Source organism: Somniosus microcephalus, chromosome 18 (assembly GCF_052327205.1).
Source record: "Somniosus microcephalus isolate GS21.2 chromosome 18, FLI_Smic_1.0, whole genome shotgun sequence".
Taxonomy (NCBI): domain Eukaryota; kingdom Metazoa; phylum Chordata; class Chondrichthyes; order Squaliformes; family Somniosidae; genus Somniosus; species Somniosus microcephalus.
Window position 1 is genome coordinate 4,510,266 of NC_141004.1, and position 17,284 is coordinate 4,527,549.

The 17,284-nt window shown below is 60.0% G+C and overlaps 1 protein-coding gene across 3 annotated transcripts in view; it reads left to right on the top strand.

Annotated features, from left to right (window-relative positions):
* Window positions 1-17,284, top strand: part of foxp4 (forkhead box P4) — a 728,261-nt gene that overhangs the window by 57,705 nt on the left and 653,272 nt on the right. The window lies entirely within an intron of this gene.

Consider the following 17,284-nt stretch of genomic DNA (forward strand, 5'->3'; position numbering starts at 1 on the left):
ACCGGGCGGTGCTCCCCGGGGCTCAGTCCCACACCGGGCGGTGCTCCCCGGGGCTCAGTCCCACACCGGGCGGTGCTCCCCGGGGCTCAGTCCCACACCGGGCGGTGCTCCCCGGGGCTCAGTCCCACACCGGGCGGTGCTCCCCGGGGCTCAGTCCCACAACGGGCGGTGCTCCCCGGGGCTCAGTCCCACACCGGGCGGTGCTCCCCGGGGCTCAGTCCCACACCGGGCGGTGCTCCCCGGGGCTCAGTCCCACACTGGGCGGTGCTCCCCGGGGCTCAGTCCCACACCGGGCGGTGCTCCCCGGGGCTCAGTCCCACACCGGGCGGTGCTCCCCGGGGCTCAGTCCCACACTGGGCGGTGCTCCCTGGGGCTCAGTCCCACACTGGGCGGTGCTCCCCGGGGCTCAGTCCCACACCAGGCGGTGCTCCCCGGGGCTCAGTCCCACACCGGGCGGTGCTCCCCGGGGCTCAGTCCCACACTGGGCGGTGCTCCCTGGGGCTCAGTCCCACACTGGGCGGTGCTCCCCGGGGCCCAGTCCCAAACCAGGTGGTGCTCTCCCGCTCCCCGGGGCTCAGTCCCACACCGGGCGGTGCTCCCCGGGGCTCAGTCCCACACCGGGCGGTGCTCCCCGGGGCTCAGTCCCACACTGGGCGGTGCTCCCTGGGGCTCAGTCCCACACCGGGCGGTGCTCCCCGGGGCTCAGTCCCACACCGGGCGGTGCTCCCCGGGGCTCAGTCCCACACCGGGCGGTGCTCCCCGGGGCTCAGTCCCACTCCAGGCAGTGGTCCCCGGGGCCCAGTCCCAAACCAGGTGGTGCTCTCCCGCTCCCCGGGGCTCAGTCCCACACCGGGCGGTGCTCCCCGGGGCTCAGTCCCACACCGGGCGGTGCTCCCCGGGGCTCAGTCCCACACCGGGCGGTGCTCCCCGGGGCTCAGTCCCATACCGGGCGGTGCTCCCCGGGGCTCAGTCCCACACCGGGCGGTGCTCCTCGTGGCTCAGTCCCACACCGGGCGGTGCTCCCCGGGGCTCAGTCCCACACCGGGCGGTGCTCCCCGGGGCTCAGTCCCACACCGGGCGGTGCTCCCCGGGGCTCAGTCCCACACCGGGCGGTGCTCCCCGGGGCTCAGTCCCACACCGGGCGGTGCTCCCCGGGGCTCAGTCCCACACCGGGCGGTGCTCCCCGGGGCTCAGTCCCACACCGGGCGGTGCTCCCCGGGGCTCAGTCCCACACTGGGCGGTGCTCCCTGGGGCTCAGTCCCACACCAGGCGGTGCTCCCCGGGGCTCAGTCCCACACCGGGCGGTGCTCCCCGGGGCTCAGTCCCACACTGGGCGGTGCTCCCTGGGGCTCAGTCCCACACCGGGCGGTGCTCCCCGGGGCTCAGTCCCACACCGGGCGGTGCTCCCCGGGGCTCAGTCCCAAACCAGGTGGTGCTCTCCCGCTCCCTGGGGCTCAGTCCCACACCGGGCGGTGCTCTCCTGCTCCCCAGGGCTCAGTCCCACACCGGGCGGTGCTCTCCCACTCCCCGGGGTTCAGTCGCACACCCGGCGGTGCTCTCCTGGTCTGACATTTACCAACTTGCCCAATTTGGTTGCAATACTGCCACTTACTTTTGTGAATGTTGTGCTCCCTATGATGGGGACCGTCAGTGCTCAGAAAATACTTTCCATTTTGCCACTCAGTCCGGGTAGATGCAGAGTAAAACTCCCACTACACTGCGGAACAATGTGCCTCAGCCCCAACCTCTAAAGGGGAATTCCTATTGGACCAGAGTGGCCTTTCCACCATCTCCCACACCAGCCAACTACGTCCCCTTTGAGCCTGACTGCCAATTCGTGTCACATTGGGGCAGTTTGCTGCTCTGAGCCCTGGCCCCGCTCATCACGGCAATGACACAGCCCAGAGTTCACCAAGCACAGTATGGGACATCACCGAGATCGAAAAGCATGGGAGAGAAGATGTGATAAATCGAGCTTGGGTGCCACCACACCTGGGCTTTGAAGGCATGTAGTGTGGAAGAGGGAGGGGAGACTGAGAGAGGGGAGACTGAGAGAGGGGAGACTGAGGGAGGGGAGACTGAGGGAGGGGAGACTGAGGGAGGGGAGACTGAGGGGGAGGGGAGATTGAGGGAGGGGAGACTGAGGGAGGGGAGACTGAGGGAGGGGAGACTGAGAGAGGGGAGACTGAGGGAGGGGAGACTGAGGGAGGGGAGACTGAGGGAGGGGAGACTGAGGGAGGGGAGACTGAGAGAGGGGAGACTGAGGGGGGAGATTGAGGGAGGGGAGACTGAGGGAGGGGAGACTGAGGGAGGGGAGACGGAGGGAGGGGAGACCGAGGGAGGGGAGACCGAGAGAGGGGAGACCGAGGGAGGGGAGGCCGAGGGAGGGGAGACCGAGGGAGGGGAGACCGAGGGAGGGGAGACCAAGAGAGGGGAGACAGAGGGAGGGGAGACCGAGGGAGGGGAGACCGAGGGAGGGGAGAACGAGGGAGGGGGGACCGAGGGAGGGGGGGACCGAGGGAGGGGGGGACCGATTGAGGGGAGACCGAGGGATGGGGAGACCGAGGGAGGGGAGACCGAGGGATGGGGGAACGAGGGAGGGGGGGGCCGAGGGAGGGGAGACCGAGGGAGGGGAGACCGATGGAGGGGAGACCGAGGGAGGGGAGACCGAGGGAGGGGAGACTGAGGGAGGGGAGACTGATGGAGGGGAGAAGAGACTGAGGGAGGCGAGACTGAGGGAGGGGAGACTGAGGGAGGGGAGACTGAGGGAGGGGAGACTGAGGGAGGGGAGACTGAGGGAGGGGAGACTTAGGGAGGGGAGAGGAGACTGAGGGAGGGGAGACTGAGGGAGGGGAGACTGAGGGAGGGGAGACAGATGGAGGGGAGAGGAGACTGAGGGAGGGGAGACTGAGGGAGGGGAGACTGAGGGGGAGGGGAGATTGAGGGAGGGGAGACTGAGGGAGGGGAGACTGAGGGAGGGGAGACTGAGGGAGGGGAGACTGAGAGAGGGGAGACTGAGGGAGGGGAGACTGAGGGAGGGGAGACTGAGGGAGGGGAGACTGAGGGAGGGGAGACTGAGAGAGGGGAGACTGAGGGGGGAGATTGAGGGAGGGGAGACTGAGGGAGGGGAGACTGAGGGAGGGGAGACGGAGGGAGGGGAGACCGAGGGAGGGGAGACCGAGAGAGGGGAGACCGAGGGAGGGGAGGCCGAGGGAGGGGAGACCGAGGGAGGGGAGACCGAGGGAGGGGAGACCAAGAGAGGGGAGACAGAGGGAGGGGAGACCGAGGGAGGGGAGACCGAGGGAGGGGAGAACGAGGGAGGGGGGACCGAGGGAGGGGGGACCGAGGGAGGGGGGACCGATTGAGGGGAGACCGAGGGATGGGGAGACCGAGGGAGGGGAGACCGAGGGAAGGGGGACCGAGGGAGGGGGGGGCCGAGGGAGGGGAGACCGAGGGAGGGGAGACCGATGGAGGGGAGACCGAGGGAGGGGAGACTGAGGGAGGGGAGACTGAGGGAGGGGAGACTGATGGAGGGGAGAGGAGACTGAGGGAGGCGAGACTGAGGGAGGGGAGACTGAGGGAGGGGAGACTGAGGGAGGGGAGACTGAGGGAGGGGAGACTTAGGGAGGGGAGACTGATGGAGGGGAGACTGAGGGAGGGGAGACTGGGGGAGGGGAGACTGAGGGAGGGGAGACTGAGGGAGGGGAGACTGAGGGAGGGGAGACTGAGGGAGGGGAGACTGATGGAGGGGAGAGGAGACTGAGGGAGGGGAGACTGAGGGAGGGGAGACTGAGGGAGGGGAGACAGATGGAGGGGAGAGGAGACTGAGGGAGGGGAGACTGAGGGAGGGGTGACTGATGGAGGGGAGAGGAGACTGAGGGAGGGGAGACTGAAGGAGGGGAGACTGAGAGAGGGGAGACTGAGGGAGGGGAGGGGAGATTGAGGGAGGGAAGACTGAGGGAGGGGAGACTGAGGGAGGGGAGACTGATATAGGGGAGTGGAGACTGAGGGAGGGGAGACTGAGGGAGGGGAGACTGAGGGAGGGGAGACTGCGGGAGGGGAGACTGACAGAGGGGAGACTGAGGGAGGGCGACTGAGGGAGGGGAGACTGAGGGAGGGGAGACTGAGGGAGGGGAGACTGAGGGAGGGGAGGGGAGATTGAGGGAGGGAAGACTGAGGGAGGGGAGACTGAGGGAGGGGAGACTGATATAGGGGAGAGGAGACTGAGGGAGGGGAGACTGAGGGAGGGCAGACTGAGGGAGGGGAGACTGAGGGAGAGGAGACTGAGGGAGGGGAGACTGAGGGAGGGGAAACTGAGGGAGGGGAGACTGAGAGAGGGGAGACTGAGGGAGGGGAGACTGAGGGAGGGGAGACTGAGAGAGGGGAGACTGAGGGAGGGGAGACTGAGGGAGGGGAGACTGAGGGAGGGGAGACTGAAGGAGGGTATACTGAGGGAGGGGAGACTGAGGGAGGGGAGACTGAAGGAGGGGAGACTGAGGGAGGGGAGACTGAGGGAGGGGAGACTGAGGGAGGGGAGACTGAGGGAGGGGAGACTGAGGGAGGGGAGACTGAGGGAGGGGAGAATTAGGGAGGGGAGACTGATGGAGGGGAGAGGAGACTGAGGGAGGGGAGACTGAGGGAGGGGAGACTGAGGGAGGGGGGACTGAGGGAGGGGAGACTGAGGGAGGGGAGACCGAGGGAGGGGAGACCGAGGGAGGGGAGACTGAGAGAGGGGAGACTGAGGGAGGGGAGACCGAGGGAGGGGAGACCGAGGGAGTGGAGACCGAGGGAGGGGTGACCGAGGGACGAGGGAGGGGAGACTGAGGGAGGGGAGACTGAGGGAGGGGAGACTGATGGAGGGGAGACTGAAGGAGGGGAGACTGAGGGAGGGGAGACTGAGGGAGGGGAGACTGAGGGAGGGGAGACTGAGGGAGGGGAGTCTGATGGAGGGGAGAGGAGACTGAGGGAGGGGAGAGTGAGAGAGGGGAGACTGAGGGAGGGAGACTGAGGGAGGGGAGACTATGGAGGGGAGACTGAGGGAGGAGAGACTGAGAGAGGGGAGATTGAGGGAGGGGAGACTGAGGGAGGGGAGACTGAGGTAGGGGAGACTGAGGGAGGGGAGACTGAGGGAGGGGAGACTGAAGGATGGGAGACTGAGGGAGGGGAGACTGAGGGAGGGGAGACTGAGGGAGGGGAGACTGATGGAGGGGAGACTTAGGGAGGGGAGACTGATGGAGGGGAGAGGAGACTGAGGGAGGGGAGACTGAGGGAGGGGGAGACTGAGGGAGGGGAGACTGAGGGAGGGGAGACTGAGTGAGGGGAGACTAAGGGAGGGGAGTCTGATGGAGGGGAGACTGAGGGAGGGGAGACTGAGGGAGGGGAGACTGAGGGAGGGGTGTCTGAGGGAGGGGAGACTGAGGGAGGGGAGTCTGATGGAGGGGAGACTGAGGGAGGGGAGACTGAGGGAGGGGAGACTGAGGGAGGGAAGTCTGAGGGAGGGGAGACTGAGGGAGGGGGAGACTTAGGGAGGGGAGACTGATGGAGGGGAGAGGAGACTGAGGGAGGGGAGACTGAGGTAGGGGAGATGGAGGGAGAGGAGACTGAGGGAAGGGAGACTGAGGAGGGGAGACTGAGGGAGGGGAGACTGAGGGAGGGGAGACTGAGAGAGGGGAGACTGATGGAGGGGAGAGGAGACTGAGGGAGGGGAGAATGATGGAGGGGAGAGGAGACTGAGGGAGGGGAGACTGAGGGAGGGGAGTCTGAGGGAGGGGAGACTGAGGGAGGGAGACTGATGGAGGGGAGACCGAGGGAGTGGAGACTGAGGGGGTTCAGACTGAGGGAGGGGAGACTGAGGGAGGGGAGACCGAGGGAGGGGAGACTGAGGGAGGGGAGACTGAGGGAGGGGAGACCGAGGGAGGGGAGACTGAGGGAGGGGAGACCGAGGGAGGGGAGACCGAGGGAGGGGAGACCGAGGGAGGGGAGACTGAGGGAGGGGAGAATGAGGGAGGGGAGACTGGGGGAGGGGAGACTGGGGGAGGGGAGACTGAGGGAGGGGAGACTGAGGGAGGGGAGACCGAGGGAGGGGAGACTGAATGAGGGGAGACTGAGGGAGGGGAGACTGATGGAGGGGACACCGAGGGAGGGGAGACTGATGGAGGGGAGACCGAGGGAGGGGAGAATGAAGGAGGGGAGACTGGGGGAGGGGAGACTGAGGGAGGGGAGACTGAGGGAGGGGAGACTGAGGGAGGGGAGACTGAGGGAGGGGAGACCGATGGAGGGGAGGCGGAGGGAGGGGAGACTGAGGGAGGGGAGACTGAGGGAGGGGAGACTGACGGAGGGGAGACCGAGGGAGGGGACACTGAGGGAGGGGAGACTGAGGGAGGGGAGACCGAGGGAGGGGAGACCGAGGAGGGGAGACTGAGGGAGGGGAGACCGAGGGAGGGGAGACTGAGGGAGTGGAGACCGAGGGAGGGGAGGACCGAGGGAGGGGAGACTGAGGGAGGGGAGACTGAGAGAGGGGAGACTGAGGGAGGGGAGACTGAGGGAGGGGAGACTGAGGGAGGGGAGACTGAGGGAGGGGAGACTGAGGGAGGGGAGACTGAAGGAGGGGAGTCTGAAGGAGGGGAGACTGAAGGAGGGGAGACTGAGGGAGGGGAGACTGAGGGAGGGGAGACTGAGGGAGGGGAGACTGTAGGAGGGGAGACTGAGGGAGGGGAGACTGATGGAGGGGAGACTGAGGGAGGGGAGACTGAGGGAGGGGAGAATGAGGGAGGGAAGACTGAGGGAGGGGAGACTGATGGAGGGGAGAGGAGACTGAGGGAGGGGAGACTGAGGGAGGGGAGACTGAGGGAGGGGAGACTGCTGGAGGGGAGACTGATGGAGGGGAGACTGAGGGAGGGGAGACTGAGGGAGGGGAGACTGAGGGAGGGGAGAGGAGTCTGAGGGAGGCGAGACTGAGGGAGGTGAGACTGAGGGAGGGGAGACTGAGGGAGGGGAGACTGAGGGAGGGGAGACCGAGGGAGGGGAGACTGAGGGAGGGGAGACTGAGGGAGGGGAGACTGAGGGAGGGGTGACTGAGGGAGGGGAGACCGAGGGAGGGGAGACTGTGGGAGGGGAGACTGAGGGAGGGGAGGCTGAGGGAGGGGAGACTTAGGGAGGGGAGACTGATGGAGGGGAGACTGATGGAGGGGAGACTGAGGGAGGGGAGACTGAGAGAGGGGAGACTGAGAGGGGAGACTGAGGGAGGGGAGACTGAGGGAGGGGAGACTGAGGGAGGGGACACTGAGGGAGGGGAGACTGAGGGAGGGGGACTGAGGGATTGGAGACTGAGGGAGGGGAGACTGATGGAGGGGAGACTGAGGGAGGGGAGACTGAGAGAGGGGAGACTGAGGGAGGGGAGACTGAGGGAGGGGAGACTGAGGGAGGGGAGACTGAGGGAGGGGAGACTGATGTGGGGGAAAGGAGACTGAGGGAGGGAGTCTGAGGGAGGGGAGACTAAGGGAGGGGAGACTGAGGGTGGGGAGACTGAGGGAGGGGAGACTGAGGGAGGGGAGACCGAGGGAGGGGAGACCGAGGGAGGGGAGACCGAGGGAGGTGAGACTGAGGGAGGGGAGACTGAGGGAGGGGAGACTGAGGGAGGGGAGACCGAGGGAGGGGAGACTGAGGTAGGGGAGACTGAGGGAGGGGAGACTGAGGGAGGGGAGACTGATGGAGGGGAGACTGAGGGAGGGGAGACTGAGAGAGGGGAGACTGAGGGAGGGGAGACTGAGGGAGGGGAGACTTAGGGAGGGGAGACTGATGGAGGGGAGACTGATGGAGGGGAGACTGAGGGAGGGGAGACTGAGAGAGGGGAGACTGAGAGGGGAGACTGAGTGAGGGGAGACTGAGGGAGGGGAGACTGAGGGAGCGGACACTGAGGGAGGGGAGACTGAGGGAGGGGGACTGAGGGAGTGGAGACTGAGGGAGGGGAGACTGATGGAGGGGAGACTGAGGGAGGGGAGACTGAGAGAGGGGAGACTGAGTGAGGGGAGACTGAGGGAGGGGAGACTGAGGGAGGGGAGACTGAGGGAGGGGAGACTGATGTAGGGGAAAGGAGACTGAGGGAGGGGAGACTGAGGGAGGGGAAACTGAGGGAGGGGAGACTGAGGGAGGGAGACTGAGGGAGGGGAGACTATGGAGGGGAGACGAGACTGAGAGAGGGGAGACTGAGGGAGGGGAGACTGAGGGAGGGGAGACTGAGGGAGGGGAGACTGAAGGAGGGGAGGCTGAGGGAGGGGAGACAGGGAGGGGAGACTGAGGAAGGGGAGACTGATGGAGGGGAGAGGAGACTGAGGGAGGCGAGACTGAGGGAGGGGAGACTGATGGAGGGGAGAGGAGACTGAGGGAGGCGAGACTGAGGGAGGGGAGACTGAGGGAGGGGAGACTGAGGGAGGGGAGACTGAGGGAGGTGAGACTGATGGAGGGGAGACCAAGGGAGGGGAGGCTGAGGGAGGGGAGACTGAGGGAGGGGAGACTGATGGAGGGGAGACCAATGGAGGGGAGACCGAGGGAGGGGAGACTGATGGAGGGGAGACTGAGGGAGGGGAGACTGAGGGAGGGGAGACTGAGGGAGGGGAGACTGATGGAGGGGAGACTGAGGGAGGGGAGACTGAGGGAGGGGAGACTGAGGGAGGGGAGACTGAGGGAGGGGAGACTGAGGGAGGGGAGACTGATGGAGGGGAGACCAAGGGAGGGGAGACTGAGGGAGGGGAGACTGAGGGAGGGGAGACTGAGGGAGGGGAGACTGATGGAGGGGAGAGGAGACTGAGGGAGGGGAGACTGAGGGAGGGGAGACTGATGGAGGGGAGAGGAGACTGAGGGAGGGGAGACTGAGGGAGGGGAGACTGATGGAGGGGAGACTGAGGGAGGGGAGACTGAGGGAGGGGAGACTGAGGGAGGTGAGACTGACGGAGGGGAGACTGCGGGAGGGGAGACTGAGGGAGGGGAGACTGAGGGAGGGGAGACTGATGGAGGGGAGACCAAGGAGGGGAGACTGAGGGAGGGGAGACTGAGGGAGGGATGACCGAGGGAGGGGAGACTGAGGGAGGGGAGACTGAGGGAGGGGAGAGTGAGGGAGGGGAGACTGAGGGAGGCGAGACCGAGGGAGGGGAGACTGAGGGAGGGGAGACTGAGGGAGGGAAGACTGAGGGAGGGGAGACTGAGGGAGGGGAGACCGATGGAGGGGAGACCGAAGGAGGGGAGACTGAGGGAGAGTGGACCGATGGAGGGGAGACTGAGGGAGGGGAAACCGAGGGAGGGGAGACTGAGGGAGGGGAGACTGATCGAGGGGAGACCGAGGGAGGGGAGACCGAGGGAGGGGAGACTGAGGGAGGGGCGACCGAGGGATGGGAGACCGAGGGAGGGGAGACCGAGGGAGGGGAGACTGAGGGAGCGGAGACCGAGGGAGCGGAGACCGAGGGAGGGGAGACCGAGGGAGGGGAGACTGAGGGAGGGGAGACTGAGGGAGGGGAGACTGAGGGAGGGGAGACCAAGGGAGGGGAGACTGTGGGAGGGGAGGACTTGTAGCTTATTTAACACATCACTCAGAATGTTCCAGGATGGGAGGAGCCATCAAGATACACACACAGTATAAACGTCATTCCCATCCGACTAGTTCATTATTCTGGCATCTTGTGATAGGAATATTTTACAGTGAGAAATGAATGTTTCTTTTGATGTCAGCGCCCAATATTCTGTATATTTGATTATCTGCTGGGATCAGTATGTTTGTAAAACTGAATTCATTCTGAGTGTTGGAATGGAATTTTTTTTTTCTAGATTCTTACATAAAATAAGACCTGAGTTTGCTGTTAAGTTATTCTGATTTTTGGCTCCATGTTCTTCAGTGGTTATAAGACAGATAATCAAAATGAACAAGTGCAGAGGTTTGATTAGATATCGAATTAAATATTTAACACCATCCCTGGGTATGTCCTGTCCCACCGGCAAGACAGACCCACCAGGGGTGGTGGCACAGTGGTATACAATCGGGAAGGAGTGGCCCTGGGAGTCCTCAACATTGACTGCGGACCCCATAAAGTTTCATGGCTTCAGGTCAGGCATGGGCAAGGAAACCTCCTGCTGATTACCACCTACCATCCTCCCTCAGCTGATGAATCAGTACTCCTCCATGTTGAACACCAATTGGGAGAAGCACTGAGAGTAGCAAGGGCACAGAATGTACTCTGGGTGGGGGACTTCAATGTGCATCACCAAGAGTGGCTCGGTAGCACCACTACTGACCGAGCTGGCCAGACTGGGCCTGCGGCAGGTGGTAAGAGAACCAACACGAGGGAAAAACCTACTTGACCTCGTCCTCACCAATCTACCTTTCGCAGATACATCTGTCCATGACAGTATTGGTAGCAGTGACCACCGCACAGTCATTTTGGAGATGAAGTCCTGTCTTCACACTGAGGACACCCTCCATCGTGTTGTGTGGCACTACCACCGTGCTAAATGGGATAGATTCAGAACAGATCTAGCAGCTCAAAACTGGGCATCCATGAGGTGCTGTGGGCCATCAGCAGCAGCAGAATTGTATTCCACCACAATCTGTAACCTCATGGCCCGGCATATCCCTCACTCTGCCATTACCATCAAGCCAGGGGACCAACCCTGGTTCAATAAGGACTGTAGAAGAGCATGCCAAGAGCAGCACCAGGCGTACCTAAAAATGCAGAGCCAGCCTGGGGAAGCTGCAACACAGGACGACATACATGCTAAAAAGCGGAAGCAGCATGCTATCAGCAGGGCTAAGCGATCCCATAATCAATGGATCTGATCAAAGCTCTGCAGTCCTGCCACATCCAGTCGTGAATGGTGGTGGACCATTAACAGGATGAGGAGGCTCCATGAATATCCTCATCCTCAATGATGGTGGAGCCCAACACACGAGTTTGCAACCATCTTCAGCCAGAAATGCCGAGTGGATGATTCATATCAGCCTCCTCCTGAGGTCCCCACCACCACAGAAGCCAGTCTTCAGCCAATTTGATTCACTCCACGTGATATCAAGAAATGGCTGAGTGCACTGGATACAGCAAAGGCTGTGGGCCCCGACAACATCCCGGCTGTCATGCTGAAGACTTGTGCTCCAGAACTAGCCGCACTTCTAGCCAAGCTGTTCCAGTACAGCTACAACACTGGCATCTATCCGACAATGTGTGAAAACTGCCCAGGTATGTCCTGTCCACAAAAGCAGGACAAATCCAACCCGACCAATTACTGCCCCGTCAGTCTACTCTCAATCATCAGAAAAGTGATGGAAGGTGTCATCGACAGTGCTATCAAGCAACACTTACTCACCAATAACCTGCTCACTGATGCCCAGTTTGGGTTCTGCCAAGACCACTTGGCTCCAGACCTCATTACAGCCTTGGTCCAAACATGGACAAAAGAGCTGAATTCCAGAAGTGAGGTGAGAGTGACTGCCCTTGACATCAAGGCAGCATTTGACCGAGTGTGGCATCAAGGAGCCCTAGTAAAACTGAAGTCAATGGGAATCGGGGGAGGGGAAACTCTCCACTGGCTGGAGTCATACCTAGCACAAAGGAAGATGGTCGTGGTGGTTGGAAGTCAATCATCACAGCCCTAGGACATTGCTGCAGGAGTTCCTCAGGGCAGTGTCCTAGGCCCAACCATCTTCAGCTGCTTCATCAATGACCTTCCCTCCAACATAAGGTCAGAAGTGGGGATGTTCGCTGATGATTGTACAGTGTTCAGCGCCATTCACAACTGCTCAGATAATGAAGCAGTCCACGCAAGACCTGGACGACGTTCAGACTTGGGCTGATAAGTGGCAGGTAACATTCGCGCCACAGAAGTGCCAGGCAATGATTATCTCCAACAAGCGAGCGCCTAACCACCGCCTCTTCACATTCAACAGTACTACCATCGCTGAATCCCCCACCATCAATATCCTGGGGGGTCACCATTGACCAGAAACTTAACTGGACCAGCCACATAAATACTGTGGCAACAAGAGCAGGTCAGAGGCTGGGTATTCTGCAGCGAGTGTCTCACCTCCTGACTCCCCAAAGCCTTTCCACCATCTACAAGGCACAAGTCAGGAGTGTGATGGAATACTCTCCACTTGCCTGGAAGAGTGCAGCTCCAACAACACTCAAGAAGCTCAACAACATCCAAGACAAAGCAACCCACTTGTTTGGCACCCTGTCCACTACTTTAACCATTAATTCCCTCCACCACGGCTGCAGTGTGTACCATCTACAAGATGCACTGCAGCAACTCGCCAAGGCTTCTTCGGCAGCACCTCCCAAACCCGTGACCTCTTCCACCTAGAAGGACAAGGACAGCAGGCGCATGGGAACACCAAGTGTGAGGTGATGCATTTTGGCAGAAGGAACAGGAAGTGGCAATATATACTTATTGGCACAGTTTTAATAAGTGTGCAGGGACAGAGGGATCTCGGAGTTAATGTGCATAGGTCCCTGAAGGTGGCAGGACATATTTAGAGTGTGGTTAACAAAGTATATGGGATCTTGGGCTTCACAAATAGAGGTATTGAGTACAAAGGTAGAGAAGTTATGCTGAACCTTTATAAAGCGCTGGTTAGACCACAGCTAGAGTATTGCATCCAGTTCTGGTCACTACACTTTAGGAAGGATGTGAAGGCCCTTGAGAGGGTGCAGAGGAGATTTAGCAGAATGGTTCTGGGGATGGGGGATCTTAGCTACAAGGACAGGTTGGAGAAGCTGGATTTGTTTTCATTAGAGCAAAGGAGGTCGAGGGGTGATTTGATAGAGGTGTACAAGATTATGACAGGTTTGGATAGGCTAGACGGGGAAAGGCTGTTCCCACTCTTCTTCTTAGGCAGTCCCTCGGAACCGAGGATGACTTGCTTCCACATTAAAAATGAGTTCGCAGGTGACTGATGAGTCCAATGCGGGACCTACAGTCTCTGTCACAGGTGGGGCAGACGATGGTTGAAGGGGCGGGTGGGTGGGGTGCTTGGGTTGACGTGCGCTCCTTGCGCTGCCTGCACTTGGCTTCCACTTGCTCCCGGCAAAGAGACTCGAGGTGTTCGGCGCCTTCCCGGATGCTTCTCCTCCACTTTGTGCGGTCTTGGGCCAGGGATTCCCAGGTGTCGATGGGGATGTTACACTTTTTCAAGGAGGCTTTGAGGGTGTCCTTGAAGCGTTTCCTCTGCCCACCTGGGGCTCTCTTGCCGTGCCGGAGCTCCGAGTAGAGCGCTTGTTTTGGGAGTCTCGTATCGGGCATGCGGACAATGTGACCCGTCCATCGGAGCTGATTGAGCGTGGTCAGAGCTTTGATGCTGGGGATGTTGGCCTGAGCAAGAACACTGACGTTGGTGCACCTATCCTGCCAATGGATTTGCAGGATCTTGCGAAGGCAGCGTTGGTGGTACCTGTCCAGTGCTTTGAGGTGCCTGCTGTACATGGTCCATGTCTCTGAGGCATACAGCAGGGCAGGTATCACTGCTGCCCTGTAGACCATGAGCTTAGTGCCGGGTTTGAGGTCCTGGTCTTCAAACACTCTCTTCCTCAGGTGACCGAAGGCTGCACTGGCACACTGAAGGCGGTGTTGGACTTTGTCGTCGACATCTGACCTTGTTGACAGTAGGCTCCCGAGGTATGGAAAGTGGTCCACGTTGTCCAAGACCTTGTCGTGGATTTTGATAATCGGGGGGCAGCACTGTGTGGCGGGGGCAGGTTGGTAGAGGACCTTTGTCTTACGGATGTTTAGTGTAAGGCCCATGCTCTCGTATGCTTCGGTGAAGGTATTTACGATGGTTTGGAGTTCGACCTCCGAGTGAGCGCAGACGCAAGCATCGTCTGCATACTGTAATTCGATGACAGAGGATGGGACGATCTTGGATCTGGACTGGAGGCGACGGAGGTTGAACAGTTTGTTCTGTAAATTAGCTCTACTCCAGTAGGGAGCTTACTGAGGGTGAGATGGAGCATTGCATTGTTCCCACTAGATGATGGTACAAGGACTAAGGGACACAGATTTAAGGTTTTGGGCAAGAGATACAGGGGGGATGTGAGGAAAAACTTTTTTATGCAGCGAGTGGTGAGGACCTGGAATTCGCTGCCGACGGAAGTGGAGACATTCAATGTTTTCAAGGGGAGACTGGATAGGCACTTGAGGGAAATAAACTTGCAGGGCTACGGGGATAGAGCGGGGGAATGGGACCGACTGGATTGCTCTACAGAGAGCTGGCACGGACTCAATGGGCCGAATGGCCTCCTCCTGTGCTGTTATGACTCCATGATTCTATGATCACCACCTCCACGTTCCCCTCCAAGTCACACACCATCCTGACTTGGAAATATATCAGCCGTTCCTTCATCGTCGCTGGGTCAATATCCTGGAACTCCCTCCCTAACAGCACTGTGGGAGCACCTTCACCACACGGACTGCAGCGGTTCAAGAAGGCGACTCACCACCACCTTCTCGAGGGCAACTCGGGATGGGCAATAAATGCTGGCCTTGCCAGTGACGCCCACATCCCATAAATGAATAAAAAAAGTCGTCTGGCTCATTCTGTACTGACCGTTGGTTCACAGCCAGCCAAGGCAGTGAAGGTGCAACCATTGCCTGGAGAATCCCTGGGTTTGGACAAGGAAACATTCTTAATACCCCTGCTGTAATGTGCAGGAGTGTGCGGCAGAGCTGCTCTAAGCTACAGTATCTCCAGTGTCTGTATCACCTGCTGGCACTCACTGTCTAATGCAAGTGCCGAGTGAAAGGCACCAAATGCAAGCCAACCACCACACCTCCCCAGCGTTAATGTTGGGGTACAGTGCCTGCCCCACCTCAATCCCTTTCCTTCACTCTGAAGAGGCTCGAGCTAGCACAGGAGGACCTGGGGCTCAGCTTGCAGGGGTCAGGGGTTACTAAAGTGAAACACATTACATTCAGCCGTGGCTCAGTGAGCAGCTCTCTTACCTGTGAGTCCGAGGGTTGTGTGTTCAAGCCCTGCTCCAGAGACTTGAGCCCATAATCTATAGTGGCACTCCAGGGCAGTACAGACGGAGCACTGCACTGTTGGAGGGGCAGTACTGAGAGAGCGCTGCACTGTCGGAGGGACAGTACTGAGGAAGCGCGGCACTGTCGGAGGGGCAGTACTGAGGGAGCGCTGCACTGTCGGAGGGGCAGTACTGAGGGAGTGCTGCACTGTCGGAGGGGCGGTACTGAGGGAGCGCCGCACTGTCAAAGGGGCAGAACTGAGGAAGTGCCGCACTATCGGAGGGGCAGTACTGAGGGAGTGCTGCACTGTCAAAGGGGCAGTACTGAGGGAGCGCCGCACTGTCGGAGGGGCAATTCTGAGGGAGCGCTGCACTGTCAAAGGGGCAGTACTGAGGGAGCGCCGCACGGTCGGAGGGGCAGTACAGACGGATCGCCGCACTGTCAAAGGGGCAGTACTGAGGGAGTGCCGCACTGTTGGAGTGGCAGTACTGAGGGAGCGCTGCACTGTCAGAGGGGCAGTACTGAGGGAGTGCCGCACTGTCGGAGGGGCAGTACTGAGGGAGTGCTGCACTGTCAGAGGGGCAGTACTGAGGGAGCACTGCACTGTCAAAGGGGCAGTACTGAGGGAGCACTGCACTGTCAGAGGGGCAGTACTGAGGGAGCACTGCACTGTCGGAAAGTCAGTACTGAGGGAACGCTGCACTGTCGGAGTGGCAGTACTGAGGGAGCGCTGCACTGTCGGAGGGGCAGTACTGAGGGAGCACTGCACTGTCAAAGGGGCAGTACTGAGGGAGCACTGCACTGTCAGAGGGGCAGTACTGAGGGAGCGCCGCACTGTCAGAGGGGCAGTACTGAGGGGGCGCTGTACTGAGGGAATGCTGCACTGTCAGAGGGGCAGTACTGAGGGAACGCTGCACTGTCAGAGGGGCAGTGCTGAGGGAGCGCTGCACTGTCAAAGGGGCAGTACTGAGGGAGTGCTACAGTGTCGGATAAGACATTAAACCGAGGCCCCGTCTGCCCTCTCAGGTGGATGTAAACGATCCCATGGCACTATTTGAAGAAAGGCAGGGGATGTTTCTGGTGTCCTGGTCAATATTTATCCGTCAACCAACATCACAAACAGATTATCTGGTCATTATCACATTGCTGTTTGTGGGATCTTGCTGTGCGCAAATAGGCTGCCGCGTTTCCTACATTACAACAGTGACTACACTTCAAAAGTACTTCATTGGCTGTAAAGTGCTTTGGGACATATCAGGTCGTGAATGTTCCTGTATAAATGCAAGTCTGTCTTTTTCTCCATAACCCTATCCCCATACCTTGCTCCTCTGTTAGTTCCCATTCCCCTCCCTCCTCATCTCCCCTCTGGTTCTTTTGCTAATTAACTGAAATCTGTGTCCTCTGGTCACCGACCCCCCTGCCACTGGAAACAGTTTCTCCTTATTGATTCCTTTATCAAAACTCCTCATAATGTTTTTTCACCTCGATCAAATCTCCCCTGAAGCTCCTGCCACAGATGCAGCCTCTTGCTGGGGGAGCACTCACACTGGGTGTCAGATGCCGCCTGGTGTTCCACCCCAGTTGCTGATGTGTGAGTGGGTGTCAGCATTGGAGGAGGGAGGAGGAATCACAGCCAAGCCTGATACTGTCCTCACTTGACATTCCCACACGTTCACTTCCCATCAGGGATCACTGGACAGTGAAAGTCTTGGCTGACGCTTCCTTGGACTTCCTGCCCTCAGGGCGTTTAGCACATTTGCACCACCCTGACTTAGACTGTCGAGTCTGGCGTGGGCCGGGAATGGAACCTGGTCCCGCTGCTCCTATAGCGATACCAATTGTACTTCTGTTTATACAGTGCTTTATCATGCCAAATATTTTAAAGCGCTTCACACAATCGGCTCCCTTTGAAGTGCCGGGCTGTCACATTGCAGTTAAACACATGCATGATCAATGTGGAAACCATCAGAGCCATCAGGGAACAGGCATTTCTCTATTAAAAGCTTAAAGATCCTGTGTCAACAATGCAGGGAGTATTTGTGGACTAGTTAAATTAACAGAGCCTAGAGTGATTTGTGAGCTGTTTAGATGCAATTGCAGAAATATGTACAGCCAGTCCCTGCTCACACAGCTTGTGAACGGCAGCAAAGCTCAGAGGAAGAATCTGAACCGTAATGCGAGCTCGCACAACCCATGAACGAACTGAGACGAGCTGAGCAGCGCCAGACTAGCACAGGCTGCAGCCACTTTACACCAACTTCCACCCAGCTGTGGCAATCTCAAGCCT